Genomic DNA, 22,742 nt, shown 5'->3' with positions numbered 1-22,742 from the left:
AGTGCGCACACGGAAATCAGACATCAAGGTGGCAGACCCGACGCGAATAAGATTGCCCTCGCCATAGGCTCCCCAGTCAAGACCAATCCAGTGCGAAGTAATGCCCACGACGAGTGTCCCAAGTGCATCCTACTCATAACCAGACTCATGACCAGAATCCTCTCCAAACTTGAGTCTGGATCAGAAGACCGAGATTCTCCTCTCTTTATTTTCCATCAAACCTCGGTAAACTCCACAAAAGCACTCACACAACGGCCTCCACAAGGATTTCGTGACAATCGCAAGACTCCACGAGCTCAATGTCTTCCCTTCAACTTATCTGCTCGACCCATCGGCCAATCGTAATCAAAGTTAACAATATTCTTTTCTTTTCAGGAGAAGCAGTCAATCCCTGACATACGAATTACCATGCAGAGAGGAGAAGACGCTGTGTTCCCGACTATTTTTTTTCAAGGCCACTTTGAGCAGCGTGTTTTCAGTTTCCGTTCAGCCCTAAAGTGAACAATGCATTTATCACAGAGACCATTATCTGGACAGTTTGAACTTAACAGCGTATTCGACCAGCGGCCTCAGAAAAACTAAGAGAAGTGCTTTTGTGTTCCAACGCCTTTGCCAGGTGACCTTAATTTCTCTTAGATGCATGCCCCCGACGTGGCTTGAAACGCGTAACAGGTACATCCAGGTAGGCAGTTTTTTCGTCTCCTTAGCCGAAAGCATTGTCTGCACATCGGTGCAAGAAGTCTCTAGTCCAGCGTTCTGTCCCAAGTAAATGCTTCGAGATGTTCCTTTCCCTAAAAGGTGCACGTGAGTTGCAAACCACGAACGTCCACTGCAAGATTTACTGTTAAATGACCAAACTGCCTGCTTGTTCTCAACTCCAGAAAATACTACTGGAGGGGGAGCCACCGTAAAGATCCTACATGCATTAACAATGTACATGCTCCCAACTCTGCCCGTTCTACATCTACATCTACATCCATACTTCGCAAGCCACCTGATGGTGTGTTGATAACTTCCTTTCGTCTCACAAAAATGATTTCTCGGGTGTAAAATCAACATTAAAGAGTAGCCTTAAATATGAAAAATAGTGTATAGTGCAATTTTAGTTATCCGAGTCCAAAGAACACTAAAAGGCAAAATAATAAATATTAATATCTAATATTAATTACTGACGGTTTCACACTTTATGCGTCTAATGCTCGGCAGCCAGAATGGTACAATTATTCGCTGCAAACAACTCTATCACGTCACAGGGTTCGCTTGAATTACTGTAAACGAACAAGCTTTCAGAGACTTATCTTGCCACACATTCAAAAAATTCATCACCACTGATACCGCACTGCTTCACATTAGTCTTCCGCTTTGTCACCCTTGTTCTCAAATAGTTGTGAGTCTCCCAGGTCCCTACTGGAGACGGCAACTTGATGGTAGCTTCTCCTTTGCTGCCCCTAATCCTGTACGAGACACTGTTCTCGGCAGCTTAGTTCGGCAAGCTTCTGATGAACTTGGAACTGGTGCTCTTGTAAGTAGGAAACTTTTTCGGAATTTCAGTAATGATCGATAGGCGTGAGATCCGAAGAATTGATGCCTTAGATGTGTTTCTTGCTCCTTCTCTTCATTGGCTGCTGCTACTTGTTGTGTCAGCCGGTGTGGCCGTGCGGTTCTAGGCGCTTCAGTCTGGAACCGCGTGACCGATACGGTCGCAGGTTCGAATCCTGCCTCGGGCATGGATGTGTGTGATGTCCTTAGGTTAGTTAGGTTTGATTAGTTCTAAGTTCTAAGTGACTGATGACCTCAGAAGTTAAGCCGCATAGTGTTGGTTGGTTGGTTTGTTTGGGGAAGGAGACCAGACAGCGTGGTCATCGGTCTCATCGGATTAGGGAAGGACGGGGAAGGAAGTCGGCCGTGCCCTTTGAAAGGAACCATCCCGGCATTTTGCCTGGAGCGATTTAGGGAAATCACGAAAAACCTAAATGAGGATGGCCGGACGCGGGATTGAACCGTCGTCCTCCCGAATGCGAGTCCAGTGTCTAACCACTGCGCCACCCCGCTCGGTAAGTCGCATAGTGCTCAGAGCCATTTTGCCTACTTGTTGTCTTACATCTGGAAGCGTTACTCCCATGAGTGGAAAGATCTTGTTGATTGGGATTAGTATTAGGCACTCTGTACTATGCGGCCTGTCCCATGAAGAGTCACATCAACTTAGTTAGCATATGTAGAGTTCCTCGAGATCTGCGCAGTAGTGAAATATAGAGCAAGTGCGGATGTGTGGATGACGCTGCGCTGCGCTCCCCTTGAGGTGTTTGTCAGATTGCAGATAAAGTTGTTCCTGGTGTTTGCCTTCTGTCTGGCGTCTATACATTAGAATGCAACTAGTGTTGCACAATACGATTTTAATGCAGAACAGTAGTTTACGTTAAATACAATCTAAGGAAAAAACTGACAAACCATGAAGTAATTATCAGAATCGGACGGAAGTCTCTGGAAGTGTTATATATGTACAAACAAACAAATGCTTAGAATTTCATAAAAGTTGCGTGATTTGTTCAAGAGAAAGAGCTTCACAAATTGAGCTAGTCAGTAAGGCATTAGTCCACCTCTGGTGCTTATACGAACTGTTATACAGTTTGACAATGATTGATAAAATTGTTCTACGTCCTCCTGAGGGATATCTACATCTACATATACATGGATACTCTGCAAATCACATTTAAGTGTCTGGCAGAGGGTTCATCGAACCGCCTTCACAATTCTCTGTTATTTCAATCTCGTATAGCACGCGGAAAGAATGAACACCTATATCTTTCCGTACGAGCTCTGATTTCCCTTATTTTATCGTGCTGATCGTTTCTCCCTATGTAGGTCGGTGTCAACAAAATATTTTCGCATTCGGAGGAGAAAATTGGTGATTGGAATTTTGTGATAAGATTGCTCCGCAACGAAAAACGCCTTTGTTTTAAGGATGTCCATCCCAAATCCTGTATCATTTCAGGGACACTCTCTCCCCTATTTCACGATGATGCAAAACGTGCTGCCCTTCTTTGAACTTTTTCGATGTATTCTGTGCATCCTACCTGAGAAGGATCCTACACGGCGCAGTAGTATTCTAAAAGAGGACGGACAAGCGTAGTGTAGCAGTCGCTTCAGTAGATCTGTTACATTTTCAAAGTGTCCTGCCAATAAAACGCATTCTTTGGTTAGCCGTCTATGTGTTCCTTCTACTTTAAGTTGTAACTGAAGTTTAACGGATTCATTTTAGCATTCATGTGGATGACCTCAAACTCTTCGCTTTTTAGGGTCAATTTCCAATTTACGCAGCATACAGATATCTTTTCTAAATAGTTTTGCAGTTTGTTTTGATCTTCTGATGAATTTACTAGTCGATAAACGACAGCTTCATCTGAAAATAATCTAAGACGGCTGCTCAGATTGTCTCTCAAAGCGTTTATATAGATAAGTAATAGCAAAGGGCCTGTAACACTACCTTGGGGAACGCCAGAAATCACTTCTGTGCTACTCGATGACTTTCCGTCAACTACAACGAACTGTGACCTCTCTGGCAGGAATTCACGAATCCAAGCACATAACTGAGACGATATTTGATAAGCACGCAATTTCACTACAAGCCGCTTGTGTGGTGATGTGTCAAAAGCTTTCCGGAAATTCATAAGTAGGTAATCAATTTGTGATCCCTTGTCAATAGAACTTAACAAAATGGTTCAAATGGCTCTGAGCAATATTGGACTTAACATCTCAGGTCATCAGTCGCCTGGAACTTAGAACTACCTAAGGACATCACACACATCCATGCCCGAGGCAGGATTCGAACCTGGCAACCGTAATTGTCGCGCGGGTCCAGGCTGAAGCGCCCAGAACCGTTCGACCATAGCGGCCGGCAGAACTTATCACGTCATTCAAGTAAAGAGCTAGCTGTGTTTTCTAAATCCGTGTTGACTGTGTGTCAAAAACGGTTCAAATGGCTTTAAGCACTATGTGACTTAACAGCTGAGGTCATCAGTCCCCTAAACTTAGAACTACTTAAACCTAACTAACCTAAGGACACCACACACATCCATGTCCGAGGCAGATTCGAACCTTCGACCGTAGCAGCCGCGTGGTTCTGGACTGAAGCGCCTAGAACCGCTCGACCACCGTGGCCGGCTACTGTGTGTCAATAGATCGTTTTCTTCGAGGTAATTCATAATGTTCGAGCGCAATATATGTTCCAATGAGCTGCTGCATATCGACGTTAATGATATGAGCCTGAAATTTAGTGGTTTACTCCTACTACCTTTCTTGAATATTGATGTGACCTTTGCAGCTTTCCAGTCTTTGGGTACGAACGGTTGTATATGACTGTTAAGTATGGAGCTATTGCATCAGCATACTCTTAAAGGAACCTAACTGGTATACAGTCTGAACCAGAAGCTTGCTTTTATTAAGTGATGTAAGTTGCTTCACTACTCCGAGGATATTTACTTCTATGTTACTCATGTTGGCAGCTGTTCTCGATTCGAATTCTGGAATGTTTTGTGAAGGCATTTCGGAAGGTTGTGTTTAGTGACTCTGCTTTGGCAGCACTGTCTTCGATAGTATCTCCATTGCTGTCGCGCAGAGAAGGCACTGATTGTGTCTTGCCGCTAGCATACTTCACATACGACCAGAATCTCTTTGGATGTTCTGTCAGGTTTCGAGACAAAGTTTCGTTGTGGAAACTATTACAAGCATCTCGCACTAAAGTACGCGCTAAATTTCGAGCTTCTGTAAAAGATCGCCAATCTTTGAGATTTTACGTGTGTTTAAATAGTGCCAAATCTGTCCAATTGGAACGTTAGATCATGAAAATGTTCTCATTTGGGGAGAGAATTGGCGATGTTGCTGGCTAAAGAAGGGCTTACCAAGCACAAAGACAAGTTGTCGCAACTCTCGCCATATGCAGCCGGGCATGACTGAAATGCAAACCCAGGATGGCTTGCAGTCAAGGGCAACAAAACGAGGGTAGAATAAAATATAAATGTCGTGTGACTAGGCCCTCCCGTCACGTAGACCGTTCGCCGGGTGCAAGTCTTTCGATTTGACGCCACTTCGGAGACTTACGCGTCGATGGGGATGAAATGATGATGATTAGGACAACACAACACCCATTTCCTGAGCGGAGTAAATCTCCTTCCCAGCCGGGAATCGAACCCAGGCCCTTAGGATTGACATTCAGTAGCGCTGACTACTCAGCTACCGGGGGCGAACAAGGGTATAATATCGTCTATGTACCGCTATGCTGCAATGTTGCTGCAGATGACAACCAAATAGATTCTGCTATGAACAGAAATAGCACCTGAGGTCATCACTCCCGGCTGGCTGCCCGCATCGTGGACGACAGTGAGGTTATTATCCCATTGGTGTGAGGAGCGCATCCAGACACATCTTCCATCTGGAACCTCCATTGGCCGGAGTAGAATGAGTCCCGCTTCGAATTGAGCCCTGGTGACTATGCCGAATACCTGCACGCGTGCGGGCTAGAAGTGGACCAGCGCGTTAACTGTCTTGCTTAGTCTGTGAAGCTCTTTCTTCTGAATAAATGATTCATTTTTTGTGATATTGTACTCATTTGTTTGCATGTACATATACATCACATCTACCGTTTTCCGTCACTCTCAGATAATTCGTTCGTGGCGCTTTGGTTTTTGGTGGCCAGGAGTGTATCTGTTTTACTGTACACCCTGTGTCTTGCCGACACTAATCTACCGCTGCCATCTCACACATCTCGGAACTTAGGTCACAGTGCGTGTGTTTTCCCGTTGCCAGCGGTTTATTGTGTTTAACACGGTTTTGGCCGTGCAAAGAGTAGCTGCAGCTGTTGCAGGGGTCATGACACCATGGCGACAGCCGGGCCTGCTGTGTGAGTCCGTCCGGTAGGAGCGAGGAGCAGTCTGCGTTCCTGTTCACACACGGCGCGCCACCTTTGAGTACGGCGCCGCACAGCCACTGCCTACTACCAGCACTCCGGTCACAGTGGGACCCGCCGACTAAGGCTCTGTCCTACGCCCGTGTCTCCCGAGGATACAAAGCAAACTTCACGGTAGGCGGCAGAGGTGCCGGCCGCCCTCTGTACGTTAAGGCTCGTCGCCACTAGACTCAGGTACACCTTTGCAAACGGAGTCCTCGGCTTGTTAACTTCAGTGGTAGCACGTAAGAACTTGCTAGGAATAAATCCTACAGCCGTAAAGAGTCTCATATTCGGCCCTTCAGCAAGAATTAAAACCATAAACATGCTTTAAGAATACGACTCATTCAGACGAAGGACATATAGAAGAAAGGTCACTCAGTTGTTGTGCAAATTATTTGTCTACAAGTAAAAAATAAAACAGATTAGAGAAACATCTGACGCCCTTTTGAATGATGTAAGAAATTGTGTATAGCAAACGAGACATCAGGGTTTATGTAATTTACCATACAAATATCTAAATCTGTATCTACATCGTGCTCTGCAAGCCACCTAACAGTGTGTGGCGGAGGGTACGTCTGGTACCATTAACTGATCCTCCCCACCTTGCTCCACTCGCAAATGGCACGTGCTAAGAATGATTGTCAATAAACCTCCACATTATCTCCAATTTCTCGAATTTTCTTGATGTATATGGAAGTAATGTGTTGTCCGCCGGCCGCTGTGGCCGAGCGGTTCTAGACGCTTCAGTCCGGAACCACGGTGCTGCAACGGTCGCAGGTTCGAATCCTGCCTCGGGCATGGATGTATGTGATGTCCTTAGGTTAGTTAGTTATAATTAGTTCTAAGGATAGGGGACTGATGACCTCAGATGTTAAGTCCCATAGTGCTCAGAGCCATTTGAACCATTTTGTGTTGTCCGACTCTTCCGGGAAAGCGCTCTCTCGAAAATTTAACAGTAATCCTCTCCGTGTTGCAGAAAGATTTTGTTGACATCTCTGTCACGCTCTCGCGCCGACTAAACGATCCCGCTCTTCGTTAGATCTCATCTCTTCTATCAGTCCTACCAGCCAAGGATCCCATATTGATGATCAATACTCAAAAACAGATCGAACAAGCGCCTTATAAGCCATTTCCTACGTACATTAGTAACATTTCCTGAAGATTCTTCCTATGAATTTCAGTCTGGCATCTGCTTTACCTACTATTTCTTTTACGTTGTCATTGTCCTTAAGGTCTCTCTGGATAGTTACTCCTAGATATTTTATAGTAGATGCTGTTTCCAGAAGTTTATCATCAACAGTGTAGTTGTACAGTCGTGGATTTCTTTCCCCACGCATGCGTGATATATTACATCTATTTACGTTCGGGTCTGTTACCAGAGCCTGCCGCTTTCATCAGTCCTCTGCAGGTCATTCTGCAAATAGATACTGTTTCTGTCGTCGCTACGTTCTTATAGACAACCGTATCATCTACAAACATTCTTAAGGAGCTTCCGACGCTTTCTTCTACATCATTTATGTACATTGTAAACATTAACGTCCTAACACGCTTCCTTGAGATGCTCCGGAAATAACCTTTACATCTGTCGATTTTGTTCGGTTAAGAGTGACTTTTTGTGTTGTATCTGTAAGAATCCAGTCTCTAATCTGGTGCGATACACGGTAAGCTCGCACATTTTGACTAAACGGCAGAGCGAGACGATGTCAAATGCCTTCCTTAAATCAAGGAACACGGCATCAACCTGAAGGCCGTTGTCTGCAGCACTATGGATTTAACAGAGGAACAGAGCGAAATGACTTTCACAAGATCTCTGTTTGTGGAATCCACTTTGATTTTTATACAGGCGATTTCGCTCTCCAAAAATATCCTTTATCTTGAACAGAAAACATGTTCCATAATGAATCCTCCTGGCAGATTAAAATTGTGTACCGGACCGAGACTCGAACTCGGGACCTTTGCCTTTCACGGGCAAGTGTCTACATGATCCATAATTCTACAACAACTTGACGTCAACGATACAGGCCTATAATTATATGCATCTGTCCAATAACCCCTCTTGTAAACAGGAATGAGATGCGCTATGTTGCAGTCTCTAGGTACATTTCGCTGCTCAAGCCATCTACGACATACTTCTGCTAAAAGCACTCATTAAAATTCTAAGATTTTACGTTAAACGCTGAACTTCAAATTCTGATTCGGCATTCATTTACTGTACATGATTTCGAGCATGATACAAAGACGCATCAAATATTTTTATAATCTGTTCTATTTATTACTTTTAGACGAATGATTTCACAGAACATTTAACCGTTTTGTTTTTTCAAAACATGTTTGACATTTCCTGGCAGATTCAAAGTGTGTTCGCGACCGAGACTCGAACTTGAGATCTTTGCATTTCGCAAGCAAGTTCTCTACCAACTGAACTACACAATCACGACTCACGACCCGCCCTCACAGCTTCATTTCTGCCAGTACCTCGTCTCCTACCTTCCAAACTTCACAGAAGCTCTTCTGCGAACTTTGCAGAACTAGCATTTCTGGAAGAAAGGATATTGTTCAAATGGTTCAAATGGCTCTCAGCACAATTGGACTTAACATCTAAGGTCATCAGTAGTGGTCCCTCGGTTCCAGACTGAAGCGCCTAGAACCGCTCAGCCACACCGGCCGGCAAAGGATATTGTGAAGACATGGCTTAGTCACAAGCTGGGGATGTTTCCAGATTGAGATTTTCACTCTGCAGCGGAGTGTGCATTAATGTGAAACTTCCTGGGAGATTAAAATTGTGTGCCGGACCGAGACTCGAACTCGGGATCTTTGCCTTTTGCGGGAAAGTGCTCTACCAACTGAGCTACCCAAGCGCGACCAACGACCTGTCCTCACAGCTTCAAATCTGCCAGTACCTCATCTCTACCTGCCAAAATTCACAGAAGCTCTTCTGCGAACCTTGCAGAACTAGCACTGTTGGTGGAGCACTTGCCCGCAAAAGGCAAAGATCCCGAGTTCGAGTCTCGGTCTGGCACACAGTTTTAATCTGCCAGGAAGTTTTATTTAAGCGCACACTCCGCTGCAGAACGAAATCTCATTCTCGTTGAACTTCGTTTGCATAGCTAACAGCAAAAAATGGTTCAAATGGCTCTGAGCACTATGGGACTTAACATCTATGGTCATCAGTCCCCTAGAACTTAGAACTACTTAAACCTAACTAACCTAAGAACATCACACAACACCCACTCATCACGAGGCAGAGAAAATCCCTGACCCCGCCGGGAATCGAACCCGGGAACCCGGGCGCGGGAAGCGAGAACGCTACCGCACGACCACGAGCTGCGGACAGCTAACAGCAGCTGTCATTGAAATGTTTGAAGTATCTCTGAAATAACTAATCTTTTTCTTATTTTATTTTTTTAAATACGATGATTATTTTCAAGCAATTAAGTATTATTTTTTCCAAACCAGACATTGTCTTGACACCATATATGACGCTTACCTACTCTTAGGTTGACGTTGACAATTCGGACAAAAATCTACTGTGTAGTTTCTAGGAAGTCTTCTTTTCGTTCCGCTCAAACAGTTGACCAAAAAGGAAAAGATACCGACACCGCTTAGTATATTGTACGGGATGGTAAACTGCCTTTTCAGACGGGAGCCCCGGTATAGGTGCATACAATTTCGGGGCTGTGTGGCTCTGACTTTCAAAATAGGTGCTTCAGAGCTTCCTCCGGTTGTATTTGATCTCCTGCTTAGTTGCTGTGTTTGTGGTCTTCAATACGAAGACTATTTGATGCAACTCTTTACGTTCGTCTATTCTATGTAAGCCTCTTCATCTCTGCATGACAACTGCAACCTACATCAAATCAAATCTGCTGGTTGTATCAAGCTTTGATCTCACTCTACATTTTTTATCCTCACACTTCTCTCAATTACGAAACTGATAGTTACTTGATGCCTCATGGCGTGTCCTATCAGTCGGTTCCTTCTTTTATTCAAATTGTGCCATACACATCGTTTTTTGCAATTGAGTTCACTACTTTGTCAGTAGTTATCCGAACTAACCATGTAATCCTCGACATTCTTCTGTAACATCACATTTCAAAAGCTTTGCTGTCTTATTATTTGAACCGTTTAACGTCCACGTTTCAGGTCAGTACGACGCTAGATCCCAGAAATATTCGTTCAGAAAAGACTTCTTAATAGATTTATATTCGATGTTAACAAATTTTTCTTGTTCGGAAATGAATTACTCGCTAGCGCCAGTCTGCAATTTACGTCCTTTCTACTTCGGTCATCGTCAGTTATTTTACTGCCTAATTAGCAAAACTCTACATTTAGTGTTTGATTCTGCAATATAATTGCCTCAGCATCGTTTAATTCTGTCATTCTCCATTACCAGTATTCCACTTTAGTTGATCATCATCATAAACCCTTCTTCAAGATGTTACACATTTTCTTTCTCTGCTTTTCCAAGTTCTTTGCCGTTTCTAACACAGTTACAAATCCTCAGAAAACTGCCCTCTTATTATTTCTTCTACTTGATCCTTAATCCCCTTTCTAAATATCTCCTTTGCCACCTTTACTACAAGCTTAGCGTTCAGCTCAAATAACATTTGAGATAGGGTAGCCATGTCTCACTTCTTTGCTACGTAGCAGTTAACATGTTGGGCAGACTGTACGCTCATTAATTTTTAAGACCGCCCTGGTGGCGCTGTCGTAAGATACTGGACATAAGGACGGTAGTTCAGATCCATGGTCTGTAAAGATTTAGATTTGGTTGCATAGAATCCCTTAAAGAAAATGCTAGGATAATTCTGAGCCGAGTATCAGCTCGTGTCGATAGAGATCTTCCTTCTGTCCTGTCCTTGACGTCCGAGCTTACCAATGAGTTCCGTGGCGTCCCTCTGAAGGGCTTACGTGCCCCTCCTTTCCTCTTTAACAAGACTGCGTGCGCAGTGTCGCTCTCGTGGAATGTTCCACGTTTAATGGAAGTGAGTCTTCGTGCCGCAGGTGGTCGGCGTACGCGACCGCAAGCTGCGGTGCGTCACCCTGTTCAAACCAGCACAGTTGGAGGACACGGAGTTGGTGATTGCATTTGACGAGACAGTAGCCCAAACAAGCTGCAGTCTGAAAGATCCAGCTAGTGACAGACCGATTGCAGTTGCATGTGCAGTGGGGGCAGATGTCCTCCTTGTGCACTACACGTGGAGCACCAAGTGAAGTTTAACCTGGTGAGGAACATTTGAAAACAAAACACTTCGAGCTTCTTGCCTACCACGATGGAGTAGCTTCCGTCTTTATGTCGTTGCATGAGTTAGCTCAACTAACTGTTCTTTAACTTGCCTGGTGTCATTTGTTCTTTCAGTGTTATTATGGCGCTGGTTTGTTGCGTTATGTATTGTAAAGCTTACAGCTCTCTTTTCAGATAGTTAAAGGAAAATTTTTATGTGTTACGTTCTAAATAGTTTTTTGGTTATTACATGCACAACTTTTTATAACGCGGGATTCTGTTATGGAAGTTGCCTTTGGATTTAAGAAAGGTTCTATATGTAGATGTTAATAGTTCCTTTATTCAATATTAATAGTCTTTCATGATTCCGAAAAGTTTTTGTACTTACCACGTAGTTACTAAGAAAGTTCTAGGTGTTAGTCTATAAATCTCTGTTTTCATATTTTTATTGTTAATGTTCCATTTATTTCCATGTTTTATGAGCGTTTTCAAATGGTTTAATGCCATTTTAATTCCCTGGAAAAACGAGTAAAACTGCATCGTTCTACCGGACGTCATGCACAGTAAGTCCTTATGATCTAGGCCAACAGCCGATTACTTTAAATTACAAGCATTACTGCACGTCTTAAAAACTGTTTTAGTGCCTATAACTTTTATGCAGTTGAGTTAAGCCTGACGGCAATAAACGTGCGTGAATTTTATTGGCTTGGCTCTGAGCACTATGGGACTTAGCAGCTGTGGTACACACACCCATGCCTGAGGCAGGATTCGAACCTGCGACCGTAGCAGTCGCACGGTTCCGGACTGCGCGCCTAGAACCGCGAGACCACCGCGGCCGGCAAAAGTTCAAATGTGTGTGATATCTTATGGGACTTAACTGCGAAGGTCATCAGTCCCTAAGCTTACACACTACTTAACCTAAATTATCCTACGGACAAACACACACACACCGATGCCCGAGGGAGGACTCGAACCTCCGCCGGGATCAGCCGCACAGTCCACGAATGGAGCGCCTCAGACCGCTCGGCTAATCCTGCGCGTTAATTTTATTGTTTCCCGAAAACTAACTCCAAGTGAATAAAATTTTTTGCCCTTTTGGTAAATGGCTATTTCACTGGCCGCTTCTACTCTCAGCTTCCCGCCTACCTGCTTTTCAAGTTTCTTTGACATAATACGGCACATTTTCTTTTTCCTCCTTGCCCCATACGAGTTCGTGCTCCTTCTGTAATGTACTCGTACTTCTGTATTTTCATTAATCAAGACAGAACCCACGTCCAAAATCTCTGAAATTAGGTTTCTATCATTAACTGGAATTATTGACCCATTAAACTCCGGGAGTGCAGTTGCATAAACTCTATTTATTCTTTTTTCCCACTATTTTCCCTGTATACCTTTCAGCCAGACTGAGCCGACTGACATGACACTAAAGCTCTTGTTCCATCGTTTTAAACCATAGACACACAAACTCTCGGTACGTTGATCGGCAAAGATCACTGCATGATATCGGTCACTATGCCGTACGAAAATATCGAAATTCCAGCGACGACTTCACCTTTAACGGACTCGGTGGTGAAAGAGGCAGCTAAAATTCATTTGGTGACAGAATTTAAGCGACAGAGGCAACGGTTTCATCCTGAAAAAATCGTGGGATCCAACGCTTCCCTTGATATACTCGCAAAGACGTCGCTACAGTGCAACAAGTAATGATACGTCGATATCGCAGCATTGATAGACCCCGTAGCCACAGATTCATTATATGCATACTTTTCCCGTGGATCCAAGTCTCTCACGTATCCGTGGTTTAAAACAACAGAATGAGTACCGCAGTCTCAGTCTGAAGGAGGCCAGAAGATATATGGCCGAGGTATTAGAAGAGGAAGAAGAAATAACTGATGTGGTTCCATTCCGGAAATTTAATGGATCAGTTATTGCGCTGCGAAAACTTTAAGGTGCAAAATTATTTTTTAGTTCCCAACTGGCAAATTTCAGTGATTCTGTCACTGTCAAGAGGTAGTTGCCAGTGGCATGCTAATCGAAACTAACCTATAGTGGAAAACAAATAATAACTACAGTCTATGGTGAAACGTCGTCGCTTCAGAAATTTTGTACGAGTGTGGCACCTGCCCGAAGGAAAGTACAGCCATATTCGAAAAGTCATGAATTCGACCTAGTCTGGAGTAGAAATCCTTGTATCCACCTTACACTCGTGGCTAGGATGTTACATAACTAATTCGGATACTAGAAAGACGCTCAAGACACAATGGCACTATTGATCTCAAACATGGATACTTCAGTGCCCAAACTGTTCATTTCTGAACAGGGATTCCTCTCCAAAAATGACCAGCGTGCCGTCCTCGACACTATACTAAGCGATGTCGATGTGTTTATGGTACACGCTGTATACGAACCACCTGTCGTCATTCTTGAAGAAGACTGAAGTTTAAATGCTAGTGCTGGTCGAGGTCATGAGAGAAGGTACACTGGCTCAGATGGGCAACTATGAGACAGAGTTCTACCCATATTTTTCTTGTAGATCATACTATATTTACCTCTTTAATAATTGGTAATTCGCTGAAAAATTCGCAGGGGAGATTAACTCTCATTCTATCATGTAAACTGTTCAAATCGCTCTAAGCACTATGGGACTTAACATCTGAGGTCATGAGTCCCCTAGACTTGGAACTACGTAAACATAACTAACCTAAGGACATCACACACATCCATGACCGAGGCAGTATTCGAACCTGCGACCGTAGCAGCCACGAGGTCCCAGAATGAAGTGCCTAGAACCGCTCGGCCACAACGGCCGGCATATAAACTGTGGCAACATGCTATTCCTCCTTTATCAAGCCCCACAGCGGACGCCAAAGCCTTGGTAGAGTGAAACTGCGCTCAGATTAGGGAACCCTTACATAATTTTCTTTGTAGCTGGGCGTCATACTTGATCATCGTTAATCAAACCGGAAGTCAGCTCCTTGCGAATATAAGACGTCTATTCCTGAGTATGAGCAATACGTCTCAATAACTTTTAAAAGAAGGAAAATACGTAAACGCTCTGAGATCTCAGGGTGCTTTGACGAATGGAGCATCAGCGACGATAAAACATGGATATACACTTACATAAGCGACTTAGACGCTGGCCAGATTGTAATGGACCGGCGCCTGATAATCAGTATGCCGAAAACTGCGAAGCTAGTCGGTTGTTCCCGTGCGACTTCGTCATATGTGAGTACGGTGCGCACGGGTCTTCGAGTTAGATCCGTGGATCAATGGGACAGCATTGTCTGGTCGGTTGAACCGTGTTTCTTGTTGCACCAGGTCGACAGTTGCGTCCATTATCCAGTCGAAAGGGCGCTCGAAACGTACACTGCGCCACGGACGCAAGCCCGAGGGGATAGCATTGTGCTACGAGAGACGTTCACCTGGGCCTGTGTGACTCCTGTTGTATTAACTGAAGTACTGGACTATGTGAATGTTACTGGCGATCACTTGTAGGCTTTTAGGCTTAATGTGTTTTTCGTCGTGTGCGGTATCGTGCAGCAGAATAACAGACCAGAATCGTGCTATAGTGATTTGAGGAGCACGATAGGGAAGTCACGTTGATGTCTTGATAATCAAATTGACCTTTGCTGAAGCCCGTGAAAAACATTTGGGATCCAGAATGAGATTTCCGCTCTGTAGCGATCTGTGTGGAAAGGGACTCTGTCGTCAAGGAAGACGGCATCATTACTAGATAACAAACAGTGTACGAGCCGATGGACTTGATCAGCTAAAATGGTAAAATAATACTTGGCAGCAATGCAACCTTGCAGAGTAACTAAGGGGCCCATGGAATATCCAAATCATCACCGAGTCACCAACATGTTTCACTCTTAGGGCGTAAACTCGACCAGAAATTGGAAACAGTGTTAAAGAAGACTCGTCCGACCAAATACCTTTGTTCCATTGCTCCTTCACGTTTTTCTGTAACGGGAATTTGCATCACTGATGGTTTTAGAATTCCAGCTGGCTGTGTAATTCCCTGCTTATGGAGTTCCTGCTTGTGGAATTACCTGCTTTTGGAGTTCCCTTCACGTTATTTTTGTACTGACGGCGTTCACGAGTGCGACTTTCAGTTCTGCAGTGACTTTCGCAGCTGTCGTACACTTATTTTTCGCCACAATCGTCTTCAATGACCGTCCGTCACGATCACACGATATACACTTTCGTCCGCGTTGTGACTTATAGGATGATGTTTTATCGGTCTCCTTGTGTGCGGCATAAATCTTCGACACGGTGCCTCTTGAAACACCGAAAACGGGCTACCTTCGCCTTCGTTACGGAAGCACCCACCATAAGAGCAACAACAATTTGGCAACGTTCAAATTCACTTAACTGCGACATAATTCACCCACATCTTTGAGGTCGCCACACAAGTGCCGTCAAATACAAGAGCGCAACTTGCAGGTTTGGCCAGCGTAGGCATTTATCCCCCAAGCATGCATTTCTAGCGGTATTTCCATATTTCTATCCTGCATCTGCCTATTACTGATTTTTCCAAAAATAAAAACGATTGTAATTGCTATCGTTTTCCATTGGTATCCAATACCCAATAACTAATGAAGACTACCATACAAGCAAACCACAGAAGTCCAAAGAAGATGGACGCAGGCCTTACGGGAAGGCCGGCCGAAGTGGCCGTGCGGTTAAAGGCGCTGCAGTCTGGAACCTCAAGACCGCTACGGTCGTAGGTTCGAATCCTGCCTCAGGCATGTATGTTTGTGATGTTCTTAGATTAGTTAGGTTTAACTAGTTCTAAGTTCTAGGGGACTAATGACCTCAGCAGTTGAGTCCCATAGTGCTCAGAGTCATTTGAACCATTTGAACCTTACGGGAAGAGATGGCGGAGATGCAGAAGGCAAGCGACTGCTACCTGTGCTCCGGGGGCTGCCTAGCTGGCAGGCGTAATCCGCTAACGGCAGAGGACCCTCGTCTGCGACCGCAAGCGTCGAGGGCTGGCTCAGAACCCCTGGCGAGCTTACCGAGGGCCAGCTGCCTGCAGCCGCACCACACCTGTACCTGCCTCGTCCTGCTCCCATTCATTCCCTTCCTATTCTTGTGTAGCACTATCTATTTTCATATTGAAAATAGTCATTTACCTCTTTCACCGCAGTCTGATGTACATTTCTGTGAAAGAGGAGATTATAACATAGGTAGAAACGACGCGAGATCCATTTTTTCTCCACAACAGTGCTATTTCCAGGAGAACAGGTAAACTCTTAACAGTTCTCATTTGTATCCCCATCAGGCAACGATTTGGAGCTCGCATCCATGGCGGTTTTTTCGGCAACACATCTGGCTAGAAACTGCACCTTACAGCTGTCCCCCACTCTTATCCAACAAAAATTCCAGAAAGTACTAAAATTACTGAAACTATTAGGAGGCTATACATGTAGGTTACAATCTTACACCATGTTCTAATCTTCAAAAATCTTATTAGGCCTATTCTCATACTTGCCAACGTAACATGGGTCTGTGCACCATGAAATATCTAATCCTAATTACAATTTCAACAACGTCATCCACTACGTATCCGTCTTCCGTCTCCTGGGCGTATCCTCCACCAGTCGATAAAATCTTCTCATCCCTCTCCTCAGATTCCTCGAACACCTTCGCTGAAATTATACCTCCCGAAGACTCAAATATAAGAATGCCATTGTCTATCCATCCCTGTGCATTAGTATTGGTTATTAGTGTTTAACTCCCCGCCGACATCAAGGAGCCGGCCGGAGTGGCAGCGCGGTTCTAGGCGCTACAGTCTGGAGCCGCGCGACCGCTACGGTCGCAGGTTCGAATCCTGCCTCGGGCATGGATGCGATGTCCTTAGGTTAGTTAGGTTTAAGTAGTTCTAAGTACTAGGGGACTGATGACCACAGCAGTTAAGTCCCATAGTGCTCAGTGCCATTTTGACATCAGGGAAATTAGAGACTCAACGCGACCTCGATTGTTTCATTGATGGGGAAGGAAGTCGGCTGTACCCTATCAAAGTAAGCAATCCAACAATTTACCTAGAGCGATTTACGGAAATTACGGGAAACCTAAACATGGTGACCGGACTCGGATTTGAATCGTCGTCCTCCCGAACACGAGCCCAGTGAGCTAAACACTGCGCCACATGCCCATTCCTCTCTGACTCTGCGCTGCTGTTGTACCTACACCCTCCTCGTCTTCAACAGCTCCACAGCCATCCTGTGCTATTCCACGGCAACTTCAACAGTCTCCCTCTTTTCGAGCCGGAAATCCAACCTCGTATCTACCCATCCTACCAGCCGTAAGCAGTAGCCTCCATATCACATCTTTGGATAGAGGTGAATCTTCGTGACCCATACTAGTTCCTTCGTGTTCCAGCCTCATCATATCTATGGTCTGAACTCGAGGGGCTTGGAGGTGCCACATCGTCGTCATCATCATCACCATCTTAGTAACAACTACACTACCTATATTTTTTAGTAAGTAATTAAATGAAGTAATTTTTAACTTGATTGAAACCGAATTTTTCATGTTTTTAACATGCTTTTATGTCCGAAGAGCAGCTGTACAGTATGTGGAGCGAACGAAATGATCAAGAAAGAAATACAGATGACAGCCAGTGCGTCGTTTACCGGGAATGTCGCCTGGTATATCCGTTGGGATATTCTAAAAAAACTTATGCTTGAACTGCTTTTAGTTTGCTTATTTGTCACCTGGTATTGGAACTTGTGCTAAAGACTTTGTTTATCTTGGGACGATGCAGTAACAGATTTATATTTGACATATAACAACTCTGCTGCTCTAGGCTAATCACTCCATGTTTCTTTATCTGCTCCTCCTGATCCCTACTGCTATCTTTAAACGGGATTTGGTAGAAACACAAATTCTTTAAAAAACAATATGGTATCAAGAGGACTTTTAGCTCGGGGCTGAAGTTCACTAAATGATACTGTGAGATTACAAAACCCAAAATAAACACATGTTGGTCTTATTGCCTATAGTGATCCATGCTGTTCATGGATTTGCATGTATCACCTACGACAAATATAGAGCTCAGAGTAAAGATGTGCGTGATCGCAGTTATAAACATCGGGCCACATACTGTGGGGAAGTATTACTCAACAGGTGCGGAGTCTACCTGCTGGAGAGCATTTGTAATCTCCAATAAAGTACGGAGGAATGAAAGAGCTCTGGTACCATGGAAGACCTCCAGCATCAACGGAGAAGCGATTGTTGCTATCCAGTATTCACAGAATGTTAACGAGATGGTTCAAATGGCTCTAAGCACTATGGGACTTAATATCTGAGGTCATCAGTTCCCTAGACTTAGAACTACCTAAACCTAACTTACCTAAGGACATCACACACATACATGGCCTAGGAAGGATTCGATCCTGCGACCGTAGCAGCAGCGCGGTTCCGGACTGAAGCGCCTAGAACCGCTCGGCAACAGCGGCCGGCTGTTGACGAGTTGACTCTGAGAATAGCAACTTCGCATGTAACATGCAACCTTTTCTGAAAGTTTGTGACAATACGCAGAGTTCATTGGAATCAATGTATAGTTTATTTAAGTAGAGAAGGAGTGTTTTGGTTCAAATGGTTCAAATGGCTCTGAGCACTATGGGACTCAACTGCTGAGGTCATTAGTCCCCTAGAACTTAGAACTAGTTAAACCTAACTAACCTAAGGACATCACAAACATCCATGCCCGAGGCAGGATTCGAACCTGCGACCGTAGCGGTCTTGCGGTTCCAGACTGCAGCGCCTTTAACCGCACGGCCACTTCGGCCGGCGTGTTTTGTTTTATGACCACTTCACTTACAGAAATCTGCACGGAAGAAAGAAGTTCGATACCGAAGAAGAATAGGGCAAAGCTTAGAAAATGGTTCAAATGGCTCTGAGCACTATGGGACTTAACTTCTGAGGTCATCAGTCCCCTAGAACTTAGAACTAATTAAACCTAACGAACCTAAGGACATCACACACATCCATGCCCGAGGCAGGATTCGAACCTGCAACCGTAGTGGTCGCGCGGTTCCAGACTGTAGCCCCTAGAACCGCTCGGCCACTCCAACCTGTCACATCTTAGAGTTGCAAGGCTGTATCTCTACTCCCATCTACTGAGGGAGTGTTAACGCGGCGGTGTTAGGGGTATTTGCATGGAGTAACAGGTCTAGAACAGATTTAGCTCAAACAGTCAAAATATCGCCATGCAAGCTGAATAAAACAGTCATCAGTAGCTAAAAAACACTCCAAATCCGTATTGAAGAGGTACACATTCATATACATAAATTGTTAGTTGATATATAGTTATTTCCTTATTTACGTAATGCATGCTATTGTTGATTTAGATTTTCTGAAATAGAGAGATGAGCCTGTTCTCATTCATTTATTCGCTTTGCCGTTACTTCTGATGTTTCTTATGTATTTCATAGATCTTATCATTACTTCTCATTTCCCAATCATCTGTAGTTTGTATTCCACTGATTATTCTTCTAATAACCCGTCTTTGAAATATCTCTGTTCTGTCCAGCATCATCGTGAAGCAGTCGAATGCCTATAAAACTTGTGGGCTTATCATTGTGTCATTATGTTTTAATTATGTACAGATAATGAGGAATTGTACAGATAATGAGGAGTTATATATTTACGTCTGTACGAATAAATTTGTGATCGTTTTGGTAAAGACGTCGGCAGTGTCCCTCGTCAGACTGGGGGTGAATTACTACTGAAACACATCGTCGCTGGCAAGAAGTAGGATTATGATGTTTGATTAATTCTAGGCAGATCACTCTTGTTTAGTTGATAGATGTAATCGAAACCACATAGATTCGAAGGAGATGAGAAAGAGGAAACTTCGTGATCTACTTAAAATTTGGAAAGAAAAGCATTATTTTAATTTTACACATACATCACAGGAATCGATTACAGTAATAAGCTACGTAAACTGCTTCTCGCTTCGTAAAATAATGGACTGAAGTAAGTGTATTGAAAGTTGTTTGATTTACATCGAAATCTATTTTATTCCTCTCGTTCAATGTGTGTAGGGCCTCAAGATCTATACCTACTCTGGGAAGCTGATGTCGCGATTGTAACTGCCTGTTAACAAGTTGCTGAAATTATGATGTCGTAGAGCATCTTCTTGATCGTTATCTCTCAGCTTAAAATTCCTTCCGACCTGCTCTATTTCCTGTTAAGTGATCAGGCTGTATTTTGCAAACACCTAATCTGTTATATTTATGAGAATTGTTCTTCAGATTCCAGCGAGATATGGACTGCGAACACCTATGGGAGAAAATGGACTTGTCTGAAGAGTTAGAAATAGTTTCGCGTGAACATATAGTACGAATATTTTAAACAATAAACTTACAAGTGTCTCGACTGTTTTCTTCAAAGGTTTGCGAAAATACTGCAGTAAGCATCCTGTAGTGAATCGATAGTCAGTAACCCAACGACTGTGAAAGGTATCCGTGCTTGACGGTGACGCAATACAAGTAACAGCCAATAATGTCAGCGCTGTGCCAACTTCTACTCCAGGTAGGTAGGAATTCAGGTCAACAGACCCGGCCGTCATATCTGATGAAAAGTATCTGGACACCCCTACGTAATGCGGAGTTTCCCACTAGACGTCAAAAGAGGAGACGGGGTGTACTACGTTGACAGCAGAAAAGTAGATGGCTCTGAGCACTATGGGACTTAACATCTATGGTCATCAGTCCCCTAGAACTTAGAACTACTTAAACCTAACTAACCTAAGGACAACACACAACACCCAGCCATCACGAGGCAGAGAAAATCCCTGACCCCGCCGGGAATCGAACCCGGGAACCTGGGCGCGGGAAGCGAGAACGCTACCGCACGACCACGAGATACGGGCGAAGAAAAGTAGTAACGGCAGAATGAGTCGCTGGTTAGTCAATGAATGTTATCTGGGTAACAAATCTATCGAGGGCGTTTCAACCCTTCTAAAGATGCCCAAGTCGGCTGCTGGTGACGTGATTGTGTAGTGTAAACGCGAAGGAGTAACCACAGCTGAACCAAGACAAGGCAGTCGTCATGTACTGGCGGATAGAGACTGCCGAGATTTCCCTAGGGTGACTGTAAAAAACTGCACGAAATCAGTGGAACTAATCACTGTGAGTTCCAAAGTGCTACCAGCAGTCCAGCTGGCATAGTGACTAAGTGTAGGGAGTTACGAAGAATGAGGGACAATGGTTGAGCATCTCCTCGTAAGCCCCGCGTTTCTGTAGTTAATCTCAGTATTAGTGAGGCAATAGTTCGTGTACACTAATATTCCTGAAATGGAGTCGCATGCCCAGAATCCCGAGCTGAACCCAAAGGAACATTTTCGAGATGAGTATCAACGTGACTTCGCTCCAGACCCCAGCGTCCAACAACACTACCGATTATGACTTTAAGCCATGTCAACGTAATGTAAGCCGACACATTTGTATGTCTTTTTTTTCCTTTATAGTGATTTCATTCCCCTGCCCCTATGGGACAGGGGAGGGCTGTCAGCAGCACAGTCCGCCGCTCTTCAGTCGAGTGACATGACAGCTAAGACAAGAATAAAATGTTACATATATAAGGCGATAAAAAAGGGGAACATAAAACAGAGTAAGGGGAGATAATGGAGGTAAAAATACACTGACATGAAGACGTTCATGGGGGGACAATTAAAAAAGTCATCATAACGTTAAAAAATACAGTCGGCGATTCTCAAAGAAGACATTGAATGCACATGCAAAGGTTAAAAGTCGGCCACAGTATTAAAAACACTCCAGAACAACACACTTAAAACCCACTTGGAGCACACGAGATGAAGAATAAAGCTGCCAGGTGGGACCTGCCGAGGCAGAGGCCGGAAAGGATGGAAAAAGAGGCGAGAGCAAGGGGCAGCAGGGGAGGTGGCGGGATGAAGAGAGCAGGGGCGTCAGCGGGAACACCAAGAGGCAGGAGACTGGTGGGGCAGGAGATGAAGGGGGAAGACAAGGCAGGAGGGAGTGCAGAGACACTGAAAGGGAGCACACGAGAGGGAGGGGGAGTAGGAGGGGGAAGCCGCTCAGGAGAAGGGAGGGGGAGGAGAGGGAGCCCTGAGGAGGAGGCAGGAAGATGGGGTTAGAGGTGGTAGAAGTCAGGGCGATGGTGGAAGTTGCGTTGGGAAAGGAGGTGGAGGGTGTGGAGATGGAGTGAGGGTAAGACACAGCGGTGAAGACGCGAATTGTATGTCGTTGTCAGTCCTGTTAAATACATTCGTGTCGTCATTACACAGTGCGAGCACACGTATTCAGACATCGTAAAACAACATAATCTGTAAATGCCTGCAAACAGTAGTCTGCAGCTGTGGTCTAATGCATGTGTGTCTAGTGATGCGTTAACGAACATGTGCATTTACAGATTATGTTGTTTTACGTTGTCTGAAAACGTGTCCTCGCACTGTGTAACAACGACACGAATGTATTTAACAGAATTGACAACGACATAAAAATTCCCCTCCTCTGCCTTTACCCTCCCTGCCGCATCTTCCCAGCACCATTCCCCCCTCCCCCCTTATGGCTCCTCGTTCTC

This window comes from Schistocerca americana, chromosome 4, assembly GCF_021461395.2.
Source record: "Schistocerca americana isolate TAMUIC-IGC-003095 chromosome 4, iqSchAmer2.1, whole genome shotgun sequence".
NCBI lineage: Eukaryota > Metazoa > Arthropoda > Insecta > Orthoptera > Acrididae > Schistocerca > Schistocerca americana.
This window is presented reverse-complemented; position numbering follows the sequence as displayed.